General features: G+C 43.0%; 1 long non-coding RNA gene and 5 other non-coding genes across 6 annotated transcripts; 4 read left to right on the forward strand and 2 right to left on the reverse strand.

Annotated features, from left to right (window-relative positions):
- Positions 1-6,988: 6,988 nt before the first annotated feature.
- trnad-guc (transfer RNA aspartic acid (anticodon GUC)) lies at positions 6,989-7,060 on the reverse strand. The gene has a single exon. It is a non-coding gene; the product is annotated as a tRNA-Asp (tRNA).
- Positions 7,061-7,318: 258 nt separating this feature from the next.
- Positions 7,319-7,391, forward strand: trnav-cac (transfer RNA valine (anticodon CAC)). The gene has a single exon. It is a non-coding gene; the product is annotated as a tRNA-Val (tRNA).
- A 1,556-nt stretch (positions 7,392-8,947) lies between these two features.
- On the forward strand, positions 8,948-9,021 carry trnav-cac (transfer RNA valine (anticodon CAC)). Its single transcript has one exon. It is a non-coding gene; the product is annotated as a tRNA-Val (tRNA).
- Positions 9,022-9,622: 601 nt separating this feature from the next.
- On the forward strand, positions 9,623-13,161 carry LOC114572750 (uncharacterized). Its single transcript, XR_003694817.1, has 5 exons — positions 9,623-9,638; positions 10,635-10,750; positions 11,253-11,368; positions 11,876-11,982; positions 12,961-13,161. It is a non-coding gene; the product is annotated as an uncharacterized LOC114572750 (long non-coding RNA).
- Positions 12,030-12,101, reverse strand: trnad-guc (transfer RNA aspartic acid (anticodon GUC)). The gene has a single exon. It is a non-coding gene; the product is annotated as a tRNA-Asp (tRNA).
- On the forward strand, positions 12,361-12,433 carry trnav-cac (transfer RNA valine (anticodon CAC)). The gene has a single exon. It is a non-coding gene; the product is annotated as a tRNA-Val (tRNA).
- Positions 13,162-13,198: the final 37 nt, after the last annotated feature.

The following is a 13,198-nucleotide window of genomic DNA, read 5'->3' on the forward strand; positions in this document are numbered from 1 at the left end:
CATCCTGACACAGACAGACTACTGGCCACTGTTCCTGTGGCCCTATGGACAACTAGTCCGCGATGATGTGGGGCTGGTAGATACCCCGACCATTCCTATCACATTGAAAGAACCCAGTGAGGTCATCTGAAACCACAATACAGACTCTCCCAAGACCAAACTGAGGGCATCTCTCCTACTATCGCTGGGCTCTTGGACTCTGGAGTTCTAGTCCCCACCTGGAGTGACTGGAACACACCTCTGTTTCCCTGTGACAAAAGGACCTGAAAAGGATGGAGAATGGTGCAGGACATCAGACCCATCAACCAAGCCACGGTGCCAGATGTTCCGGCCTGTTCCAGACCCATACTTGGCTCTACAGAACATACATCATTCTCACAGTTTTTTTCACTGTCATTGACCTGGCCAATGCCTTCTTCTGCATCCCACTCCACCATGACTCTCAACACATATTTTCTTTTCACCTTCTGTGGCACCCAGTACACCTACACCAGAATGCCCCAACGCTACAGAGACTCTCCTGGCATTTTCAATGACGACTCAGAGAACACCTAACCCAAATCTCTCTGCCAGAAGATGTCATCCTGCTCCAATATGTGGATGACATTCTCCTTGGTGCACCCTCCGCTGAGCTCTGCCTGCAAGCTACAGGAACCATCCTGTCATTTCTTGCATCCAAAGGTTATAAGGTCAAGAAGAAAAAGTCCAGTGTTGCAGGAGGAAGGTTGCCTTCCTGGAAGAGAAGTCTCTGCCACAGGTCAGACCCTATCCAGCCAACATCGAGAATCCATTCTCCAGCATCCTCGCCCAGAAACAGTACAGGACATGTTGTCTTTCCTGGGTTTGACGGGGCACAGCAGAAACTATATCCCTGATTACACCCTCCTCATCCAACCACTCAGAGACCTAGTGGCTGAAGCTGGAAACAGAAACCTAAATGCTCTCCTCCAATGGTCTCCTGAAGCTGAAACTGCCTTCTCCCTCACTAAGGAAGCACTCTCCCAGGCCACCATATTGGCTGCACCTGACCACACCATTCCATTTCATCTTGATGTTTCTGTCAAGAACGGACATGTTCATGCCGCCCTTTTCCAGAAAAAAGGGGAGACAGGTTAGTGCTAACCTACCACAGCTCGAATTGGACACTATTGAACAAGGACAAACATCCTGTGCTCAACATCTGGCTGCATTATCAAAAAGCTGTCCAAAAAACAACCCACCTGGTCATGCATCACCCATTGCAGATCCACACGGACCACGGAGTGACCGCATTCCTGCAGAGCAATGCATTCACGTTCAGTACTGAGCGAAAACTGAAAAATACAGAAGGAACTGAGACAACCCCACATCACTTTTGTAACCTCAGCCATCAATTTGGCAGACAAAATGGGACACGGAAAACCCCACAGCTGTGAAGAAGTGGCAGCACAAGAACTGAAACTCAGGCCAGATCTGAAAACGAACCTCTGCCAGATGCACAACATTGGCTGTACACAGATGGATGCTGCTACAAAGGAGAAAATGGAAATGTGGCTGCTTATGCGGTGATGGAACAACACGCAGGCGGTACACACAACGAAGTGGACTCAGGAATAATACCACAACCTGCATCAGCACAAATGGCTGAAATATTGGCACTTACAAAAGCACTGCAGTGGTCAGAAGGAAAAGGGTCAATATCTACACAGACTCAGCATACGCACATGGAGCGGTGCATATAGATGGACCACAATGGCAGAAGAGGAATTTCCTGACCACCAGCAAGACTCCTGTCAAGCACAAGGATCAACTGGTAACCCTACTGGAAGCAGTAAAAGCGCCAGTAGCAGTGGCAATAATGAAGTGCAAAGGACATGACAAAGCAGACACAAGGGTGGCAAAAGGAAATGAAGCAGCAGACAAAAGAGCCAAAGAAGTTGGAGGGTACACTCCCAGACAAATGACACTGCAACCAGAGGGAGGACCAACAGAACTAACCACAGAAAACATAAAAGACATCCAAGAAGAGGCCGGACCATATGAACATTCAGAATGGCAGAGAAAAGAAGTATGCAAGGATAAAGACGGCATTTGGAGGTCACACACTGGACACATAGTGGCTCCGGCAAAGCTATGTCGACTATTGTTCCCAACCATGCACGGCCCCACCCATGAGGGAACCAGAAGAACCCTTACAAACATGAAAGAACTATGGTGGCACCCATGGATGTCAGACATCATCACCAACTTTGTGGAAGAATGTGACACATGCAACAAACACAATAACAAGAAACCATTCAAGGCCCCAGCAGGAAAATTCCCTGTGCCTACAGCCCCCTTTCAAGACATCACCATAGATTTCACAGATATGGGGCCAGAGAACAGAGTAGGGGAAAATGTATCTCCTTGTAATGGTAGACAGATTCACAAAATGGGTTGAAGCGATGCCAAGTAAAGATGAAACAGCACAGACAGTTGTAAAATGGCTGAAAAATGAACTAGTACCGAGATATGGCGTACCACGCACAATAACAAGATCAGACAATGGATCTCATTTTGCTAACAAACATCTACAGAAAGTAGAAGAGGCATTAGGGATCATACACAGATATGGGTCAGTTTATCATCCACAATCACAGGGATTAGTGGAGAGGGCCAACCAGACACTGAAAAGAAAAATCGCTAAAGCATGTGAAGGTACAAAACTAACATGGGTAGAAGCACTGCCGTTAGCTCTTATGTCCATGCGCAGTTCCCCAGGATCTGACACACACTTATCTCCTCATGAGTTACTGACTGGAAGAAAAATGCCAGGCCCACCCAGGGATGGAGGTCATATGCCATCCCTGGATCTGTGTAAACAACAATATGATGACTACATGAAGGCATTGACCAGTCTTACTTCAGTTTTATCTGAACAGGTCGCCAGAGCACAGACCCCGGGAGAAGAGGAGCCCCGGAGCAGTGTCAAGGTAGGTGACTGGGTGCGAGTGAAAGTCCACAAGAGAAAGTGGACCGAGCCCAGGTGGCTTGGACCGTACAAAGTGAGGGAGGTTACCTCACACTGTCCAAGTAAGAGGCCGGGCAGGAGCTGCTTGGCACCACCTGACACATTGTGCCCCAGCACCTACACCTTCCCGTGATTTGAGGGAAGTTAGAGCTGATTTGATCAACAATGCCGCTCCCGTTCAAACTTAGGCAATCAGTCCAAGGGAGCGAACCCAGACAAAAATACTACTATGGATGCACATGGAAGGTCTGGGTAGGAATGCTAATATCTACAGCCATACTCGTTATGTTGTTATTTTGGTTCATAGATACCAAATATGACAGAGGAAGAAGGGAGGTTCAGGTGACTAGAACAAAGGGACAGATCACATTGTCATTTATTAGGGGACACACAAGCACAGCCCTATTAGACCTATGCGACATAGTGCCATGCACCACCAGAGAGGAAGTCATATACATATGCGTCACGACCAACTCAGACAAGTGGTGTAGCAGTTGGAAGTGTGCCATAGCTAACACAGGCTCAGATTGGGGAAATGTGGGATGTGAACCATATGATACAATGCACCTTACGATAACACATAGGGACCTGAAATCCAGACTGAGTGTAGGTAGAAAGCAGGAAGGACGATGCCAGGAACAGAAATGTAATCCTATATATGTGACGTTGAAGGATCCAAAACCAGAGGATGCAGGGACTTATGTTATGGGATTGTATGCTGAAGGGAAAGATCCATTAGGACAGTTCATCATTCAAGTCACAGACCCATGGAGTAATAGTACACCGTCCACATCCATTACTGCCAAGGTTTGACGCAATGAACACAGGTATGGGTGTCCTGAAAGACTCTAAAGGGCCATTAGTGAAATATTTGAACCTAGAGGACTTTACCATTGAGGAAAGGTTGGAGATGGAAACTGGTTTCACACCCTCAGGTAACACGTGGCTCAAAATGATGAAATATACTGCTAGAACGCATAAAATGTCTGACTGTGTTATCTGTGCTAAAAAGCAAGACCTCATTTGGGGACAGTACCATTCCCACTCTCACCTGTGGACGACCTTATTGGTTATAATTGTATGTTAAGTCTTTACAGTGATGTGACCATGGAAAGTGATGTCTGCAGGACCCTGTCTCTCCTGTATCCCAGAGTGCGTGCAATACAACCGCCTCCAGGAGTGGTCGCCTACCTTGGTAACTATACTTGCATCACACAACCCAACAGCTCTACCATGAATGTGGGACACCTACTTAAGAAGTTTTGTATGTACACCTACAACACATCTTCGTTTCATTCCCAATGTCACACAGTCGATGTTTAACAATCAGAGTAAGGGACTCGCTGATGTCTGGTGGATGTGTGGGACACAGCCCCCATTTTAGACCATCCTTACCTGCTAAATGGGGGAACCTGCGCCTTAGTGTCCCTATTACTGCCGATTAACATGCTTCCTATTAGCGCAGGGAAGCTAGAGGAGACAGTACAGTCTACCTACCACAAACATTCCTTGAAGAGGGCTAAAAGAGACACTGATTTGGGTTTTGGTACATGGGGAGATCCAAGCACCCCGTTCAGGTCTATAGATAGTAGGGTGTATATAGATGCAATTGGAATACCAAGGGGTGTACCAGAGGAGTTCAAAGCTCAGAATCAGATAGCAAAGGGTTTTGAGTCTATACTGCCCTGGATAACTACAAACAAGAATGTGGACTGGATAAATTATATATACTACAACCAGCAGAGGTTTTTGAACCGGACCAGGGATGGCCTGAGGGGTGTGTCCGAACAATTAGCGGCCTCCTCACTCATGGCATTTCAGAACCGTATGGCACTGGACATGTTGTTGGCAGAAAAAGGGGGTGTGTGCCACATGTTTGGAGATGCTTGTTATACATTTATTCCCAATAATACTGCCCCGGATGGTAGCATCACTAGAGCCTTGGAGGGGTTGACCTCTCTAGCCAATGAATTAGCAGAGAACTCGGGTGTGGCTGAAAACCTCATCACCAGTTGGCTGGAGGACGTTTTTGGCAAATACAAAGCAATTGTGCTCTCCATGCTTATGTCCGTGGCATTGTTTGTGGGCATATTGGTGTGTTGTGGATGCTGTTGCATCCCTTGTTGTCGCACTCTGGTGAACAGATGGATTGATGTGGCTCTGACCAAAAAAGATCCCCAGAAAGATGCTCCTCCAGCCTACTCCATGCCCCTGTTGGGGATGGAGGATGGTGATGAGACTGATTCGGACAATGAAGGAAGTGAATCACCAATGTAATGCTATGCTATATTAATCTTGCTTCTTCTTCCCCTAGTGCGGACAATTATTTACCAGTTTGAGGGCCATATAATCCTAAACTTAGTAGTATTCACACCTGAGGTGTGAATAGGGGATCTGTAAGAAATAAAAATAATCAGTCAAGTTGGCTATTCTTTATGAGGATACAAATCATAGTTGAATTATAGTTGTGTGTTTAGTGGAAGAGCACTGTGACAGCTTAGTCATGCAAAGTGAGAAAAGGATACTGTTGTACTGTTGTACAGCAGCACTGTATGACGGTGGTCAGAAAGCAACAAGAGTGCAGCAAGAAAGTTAATATCAGTTTGATATCAGTTTGACCATGAGAATAAGTTACTCCTCAACCTGTGACAGGCAACAGCGGCGCATTGTTCTTTCTGACCATCAGCATAGCTAAAGTCCGCCTAACAGCTGATGAAGAGGGCGTGTGCCAAAAGACTGGGACCAGTCTGTGCACCAACCAGGGGACGCTAAGTCTAAACCACGGTACTCCTCCAACTTTTAATAAACAAATCAAAATGCTCTTAGAGACTGATATATGAATTCATGTATAAGCCAGAAAATTCAGTCTGATGAGAGAAGCCTGTGTGCCTGCTCAACTCGGACCCGTGTACACGTTTATGCTCTTATGATTTTACTTAAATAAATACTTATATAATAGTCTGTACGGGCAGAAACAGAGAACTTTGGAAACGAATGCAGACACCCACGTCAGTCTTGTCGGTTAGGAAAGCTCGCATGCCTTTCAGTAGCAGTTCCACCTCATGGTTGGTCCAAGCATATAAATCCCTGGGCTTACTTTTAGCCATTGTTGTTATTTCTCCAAATTATTATCAGTATTTGAATAACATAATTGAGCATATTTTAATAATTTTATTTTAAATGTTTATGTAATTCTTTTACTCTCATTGTTGTTCTTAGCCTCATTGTTCTTACCTTTCGTGAGCCTCAACCTCTTTGCCGTCAAATTGTTGTTGTTTGGCGTTCCTGGATCCTTCTTACGTTCCTGCTTCCTTCCTATGTTCCTGGATCCTGAGGTAAGGTGATCATATCTTCACTGTAAAGCTCTCTTTGATAGCAGGAACATGCTCAATGCTGCTGTAAAACTGTTGTCTTTCTTGGACTATATCCACTTTAATAGTGTTTTCCTTAAAAGCGCATATTTATTGCTATGTTTAGGCCTTGTATCCACACTACTCGGGCATTTCCGCGACCCTTACACAAAGACATTTGGAAACGCGTCGATCAATCCGTTTAAGTTTGAATCTTGCAGGGTTGCGTTGTAGTCTGTACAGGCAGAAACTGAGAACTTTGGAAGCGAATGCAGACACCTACGTCAGTCAGTCTTATCGGTTAGCTTGCATGCCTTTCAGTAGCAGTTCCACCTCATGGTTGGTCCAAGAAAATAAATCCTTGGGCTTACTTTTCGCCCTTGTTGTTCTTTCTCCAAATTATTAACAGCATTTGACTAACATAATTGAGCATATTACAATGAAAAATATTGAAATGTTTATGTAATTCTTTTACTCTCAATGTTGTTCTTAGCCTCATTGCTCTTACCTTTTCGTGAGCCTCAACCTCTTTGGCCTCATTGTTTGGCGTTCCTGGATCCGTCATACGTTCCTGCTTCCTTCCTACGTTCCTGGATCCGGAGGTAGGTGATCATATCGTCATTGGTAAATAATTAACAGGTAAAACGTTCTCCCCGTCAGGGAATCGAACCCCGGTCTTCTGCGTGACAGGCAGAGATACTGTCCACTATACTAACGAGGAACGCCCAAACACTGGATGTGGCACGTCACTCGGTAGTTGGCGCTATTACAGCATCTAGGCGACAGTGAATACATGTGGAAACATTTAGGTTTACTATATATTGACTGTCACTCATGTCCATGACAGAGCAGCTGTGACTGAATCCTGTTTAACATATCTATGTGTCAAAAATAGACATGTCAAACGGCATTTTGAACATTTTAAGTAAAATATAAATGTTGCATTTCCGACGAACATGTGAAAAACAGCTTTTCATCGGTTTCCGTAGTGTAGTGGTTATCACGTTTGCCTCACGCGCGAAAGGTCCCCAGCTCGAAACTGGGCGGAAACAAGTTTGTTTGAGTTTACTTTGCACAATCAAACTCTGCTGATGTAAAATCTCAATAACCTGCATGGAAAACTGTTCCTGTCTTGAAATCGTGGCCAGGCCACCGAAGTTTCCATAGTGCACCAGTCATCGTGTTGGCCTGACACACAAAATGGCTCAGCTTGGAAACTGGGGAAAGTTTATTTTTTTCTATTTTATTACACTGAGTAATGAAATCAAATGATTCGGTCAAATCGTCAGCCACAGCAAGGGTTGCGTTGTAGTCTGTACGGGCAGAAAAAGAGAACTTTGGAAACGAATGCAGACACCCACGTCATTCAGTCTTGTCGGTTAGGTAAGCTCGCATGCCTTTCAGTAGCAGTTCCACCTCATTGTTGGTCCAAGCAAATAAATCCCTGGGCTTACTTTTTAGCCATTGTTGTTCTTTCTCCAAATTATTATCAGTATTTGAATAACATAATTGAGCACATTTTAATAATTTTATTTTAAATGTTTATGTAATTCTTTTACTCTCATTGTTGTTCTTAGCCTCATTGCTCTTACCTTTCGTGAGCCTCAACCTCTTTGCCGTCAAATTGTTGTTGTTTGACGTTCCTGGATCCTTCTTACGTTCCTGCTTCCTTCCTATGTTCCTGGATCCTGAGGTAAGTGATCATATCGTCACTGTAAAGCTCTCTTTGATAGCAGGAACATGCTCAATGCTGCTGTAAAACTGTTGTCTTTCTTGGACTATATCCACTTTAATAGTGTTTTCCTTAAAAACATATTTATTGCTATGTTTAGGCCTTGTATCCACACTACTCGGGCATTTCCATGACCCTTACACAAAGACATTTGGAAACGTCGATCAATCCGTTTAAGTTTGAATCTTGCAGGGTTGCGTTGTAGTCTGTACAGGCAGAAACTGAGAACTTTGGAAGCGAATGCAGACACCTACGTCAGTCAGTCTTATCGGTTAGCTTGCATGCCTTTCAGTAGCAGTTCCACCTCATGGTTGGTCCAAGAAAATAAATCCTTGGGCTTACTTTTCGCCCTTGTTGTTGTTTTTCTCCAAATTATTAACAGCATTTGACTAACATAATTGAGCATATTACAATGAAAAATATTGAAATGTTTATGTAATTCTTTTACTCTCATTGTTGTTCTTAGCCTCATTGCTCTTACCTTTCTGAGCCTCAACCTCTTCGCCTCATTGTTTCGTTCCTGGATCCTCAACGTTCCTGCTCCCTTCTTTTTCCTGGATCCAAAGGTAGGTGATCATTGTCATTGGTAAATAATCCAGGTAAATCGTTCTCCCGTCAGGGAATCGTTCCCGGTCTTTGCGTGACAGGCCTGTCCCTATGTTCCTGGCCCAATCCTGGAGGTCACTTTCGCTAGGATGATCATACAGCATCGTCACAGTGAATACAAAACATTTAGGTTTACTATATATTTGATCATGTCCATGACAGAACTGTGACTGAATCCTGTTTAACATATCTATGTGTCAAAAATAGACATGTTGGCATTTTGAACTAAAATATAAATGCATTTAACATGTGAAAAACAGCTTTTCATCGGTTTCCGTAAGTGTAGTGGTTATCACGTTTGCCTCACACGCGAAAGGTCCCCAGCTCGAAACTGGGCGGAAACAAGTTTGTTTGAGTTTACTTTGCACAATCAAACTCTGCTGATGTAAAATCTCAATAACCTGCATGGAAAACTGTTCCTGTCTTGAAATCGTGGCCAGGCAGTTTCCATAGTGCACCAGTCATCGTGTTGGCCTGACACACAAAATGGCTCATTTGGAAACTGGGGGAAAGTTTATTTTTTTCTATTTTATTACACTGAGTAATGAAATCAAATGATTTCAAATCAGCCACAGCAAGGGTTGCGTTGTAGTCTGTACAGGCAGAAAAAGAGAACTTTGGAAGCGAATGCAGACACCCACGTCATTCAGTCTTGTCGGTTTAGCTTGCATGCCTTTCAGTAGCAGTTCCACCTCATGGTTGGTCCAAGAAAATAAATCCTTGGGCTTACTTTTTAGCCATTGTTGTTCTTTTTCTCCAAATTATTATCAGTATTTGAATAACATAATTGAGCATATTTTAATAAATTTATTTTAAATGTTTATGTAATTCTTTTACTCTCATTGTTGTTCTTAGCCTCATTGCTCTTACCTTTCGTGAGCCTCAACCTCTTTGCCTCATTGTTTGACGTTCCTGGATCCGTCAACGTTCCTGCTTCCTTCCTATGTTCCTGGATCCGGAGGTAGGTGATCATATCGTCATTGGTAAATAATTAACAGGTAAAACGTTCTTTGATAGCAGGAACGGTCTCAATGCTGACAGGCAGAGATACTGTCCACTATACTTTAATAGTGGAACGCCCAATCACTGGATGGCTACGTTTAGGCCTTGTATCCACATATCGGGCATTATAACAGCATCTAGGCGACAGTGAATACATTTGGAAACATTTAGGTTTACTATATAGTTTAAGTTTGACTGTCTTCATGTCCATGACAGAGCAGCTGTGACTGAATCCTGTTTAACATATCTATGTGTCAAAAATAGACATGTCAAACGGCATTTTGAACATTGTAAGAAAAAAATATAAATGTTGCATTAACAGCATTTTGGCGAACATGTGAAAAACAGCTTTTCATCGGTTTCCGTAGTGTAGTGGTTATCACGTTGCCTCACAAAAGGTCCCCAGCTCGAAACTGGGCGGAAACAAGTTTGTTTGAGTTTACTTTGCACAATCAAACTCTGCTGATGTAAAATCTCAATAACCTGCATGGAAAACTGTTCCTGTCTTGAAATCGTGGCCAGGCCTCATTGAAGTTTCCATAGTGCACCAGTCATCGTGTTGGCCTGACACACAAAATGGCTCAGCTTGGAAACTGGGGGGAAAGTTTATTTTTTTTCTATTTTATTACACTGAGTAATGAAATCAAATGATTCGGTCAAATCGTCAGCCACAGCAAGGGTTGCGTTGTAGTCTGTACGGGCAGAAAAAGAGAACTTTGGAAACGAATGCAGACACCCACGTCATTCAGTCTTGTCGGTTAGGTAAGCTTGCATGCCTTTCAGTAGCAGTTCCACCTCATTGTTGGTCCAAGCAAATAAATCCTTGGGCTTACTTTTAGCCATTGTTGTTCTTTCTCCAAATTATTATCAGTATTTGAATAACATAATTGAGCACATTTTAATAATTTTATTTTAAATGTTTATGTAATTTTTTTACTCTCATTGTTGTTCTTAGCCTCATTGCTCTTACCTTTCGTGAGCCTCAACCTCTTTGCCGTCAAATTGTTGTTGTTTGACGTTCCTGGATCCTTCTTACGTTCCTGCTTCCTTCCTATGTTCCTGGATCCTGAGGTAAGTGTGATCATATCGTCACTGTAAAGCTCTCTTTGATAGCAGGAACATGCTCAATGCTGCTGTAAAACTGTTGTCTTTCTTGGACTATATCCACTTTAATAGTGTTTTCCTTAAAACGCATATTTATTGCTATGTTTAGGCCTTGTATCCACACTACTCGGGCATTTGACCCTTACACAAAGACATTTGGAAACGTCGATCAATCCGTTTAAGTTTGAATCTTGCAGGGTTGCGTTGTAGTCTGTACAGGCAGAAACTGAGAACTTTGGAAGCGAATGCAGACACCTACGTCAGTCAGTCTTATCGGTTAGCTTGCATGCCTTTCAGTAGCAGTTCCACCTCATGGTTGGTCCAAGAAAATAAATCCTTGGGCTTACTTTTCGCCCTTGTTGTTCTTTCTCCAAATTATTAACAGCATTTGACTAACATAATTGAGCATATTACAATGAAAAATATTGAAATGTTTATGTAATTCTTTTACTCTCATTGTTGTTCTTAGCCTCATTGCTCTTACCTTTCGTGAGCCTCAACCTCTTTGCCGTCAAATTGTTGTTGTTTGGCGTTCCTGGATCCTTCTTACGTTCCTGCTTCCTTCCTATGTTCCTGGATCCTGAGGTAAGTGATCATATCGTCACTGTAAAGCTCTCTTTGATAGCAGGAACATGCTCAATGCTGCTGTAAAACTGTTGTCTTTCTTGGACTATATCCACTTTAATAGTGTTTTCCTTAAAAACATATTTATTTATTGCTATGTTTAGGCCTTGTATCCACACTACTCGGGCATTTCCGCGACCCTTACACAAAGACATTTGGAAACGTCGATCAATCCGTTTAAGTTTGAATCTTGCAGGGTTGCGTTGTAGTCTGTACAGGCAGAAACTGAGAACTTTGGAAGCGAATGCAGACACCTACGTCAGTCAGTCTTATCGGTTAGCTTGCATGCCTTTCAGTAGCAGTTCCACCTCATGGTTGGTCCAAGAAAATAAATCCTTGGGCTTACTTTTCGCCCTTGTTGTTCTTTCTCCAAATTATTAACAGCATTTGACTAACATAATTGAGCATATTACAATGAAAAATATTGAAATGTTTATGTAATTCTTTTACTCTCAATGTTGTTCTTAGCCTCATTGCTCTTACCTTTCGTGAGCCTCAACCTCTTCGCCTCATTGTTTGACGTTCCTGGATCCGTCATACGTTCCTGCTTCCTTCCTACGTTCCTGGATCCGGAGGTAGGTGATCATATCGTCATTGGTAAATAATTAACAGGTAAAACGTTCTCCCCGTCAGGGAATCGAACCCCGGTCTTCTGCGTGACAGGCAGAGATACTGTCCACTATACTAACGAGGAACGCCCAAACGCTGGATGTGGCACGTCACTCGGTAGGTGGCGCTATAACAGCATCTAGGCGACAGTGAATACATGTGGAAACATTTAGGTTTACTATATATTGACTGTCACTCATGTCCATGACAGAGCAGCTGTGACTGAATCCTGTTTAACATATCTATGTGTCAAAAATAGACATGTCAAACGGCATTTTGAACATTGTAAGTAAAATATAAATGTTGCATTTCCCGACGAACATGTGAAAAACAGCTTTTCATCGGTTTCCGTAGTGTAGTGGTTATCACGTTTGCCTCACACGCGAAAGGTCCCCAGCTCGAAACTGGGCGGAAACAAGTTTGTTTGAGTTTACTTTGCACAATCAAACTCTGCTGATGTAAAATCTCAATAACCTGCATGGAAAACTGTTCCTGTCTTGAAATCGTGGCCAGGCCTACCGAAGTTTCCATAGTGCACCAGTCATCGTGTTGGCCTGACACACAAAATGGCTCAGCTTGGAAACTGGGGGGAAAGTTTATTTTTTTCTATTTTATTACACTGAGTAATGAAATCAAATGATTCGGTCAAATCGTCAGCCACAGCAAGGGTTGCGTTGTAGTCTGTACGGGCAGAAAAAGAGAACTTTGGAAACGAATGCAGACACCCACGTCATTCAGTCTTGTCGGTTAGGTAAGCTCGCATGCCTTTCAGTAGCAGTTCCACCTCATTGTTGGTCCAAGCAAATAAATCCCTGGGCTTACTTTTAGCCATTGTTGTTCTTTCTCCAAATTATTATCAGTATTTGAATAACATAATTGAGCACATTTTAATAATTTTATTTTAAATGTTTATGTAATTCTTTTACTCTCATTGTTGTTCTTAGCCTCATTGCTCTTACCTTTCGTGAGCCCTCAACCTCTTTGCCGTCAAATTGTTGTTGTTTGACGTTCCTGGATCCTTCTTACGTTCCTGCTTCCTTCCTATGTTCCTGGATCCTGAGGTAAGTGATCATATCGTCACTGTAAAGCTCTCTTTGATAGCAGGAACATGCTCAATGCTGCTGTAAAACTGTTGTCTTTCTTGGACTATATTTTAATTGGACTATATCCATTTATGTTTAG

Source organism: Perca flavescens, chromosome 18 (genome assembly GCF_004354835.1).
Source record: "Perca flavescens isolate YP-PL-M2 chromosome 18, PFLA_1.0, whole genome shotgun sequence".
Taxonomy (NCBI): domain Eukaryota; kingdom Metazoa; phylum Chordata; class Actinopteri; order Perciformes; family Percidae; genus Perca; species Perca flavescens.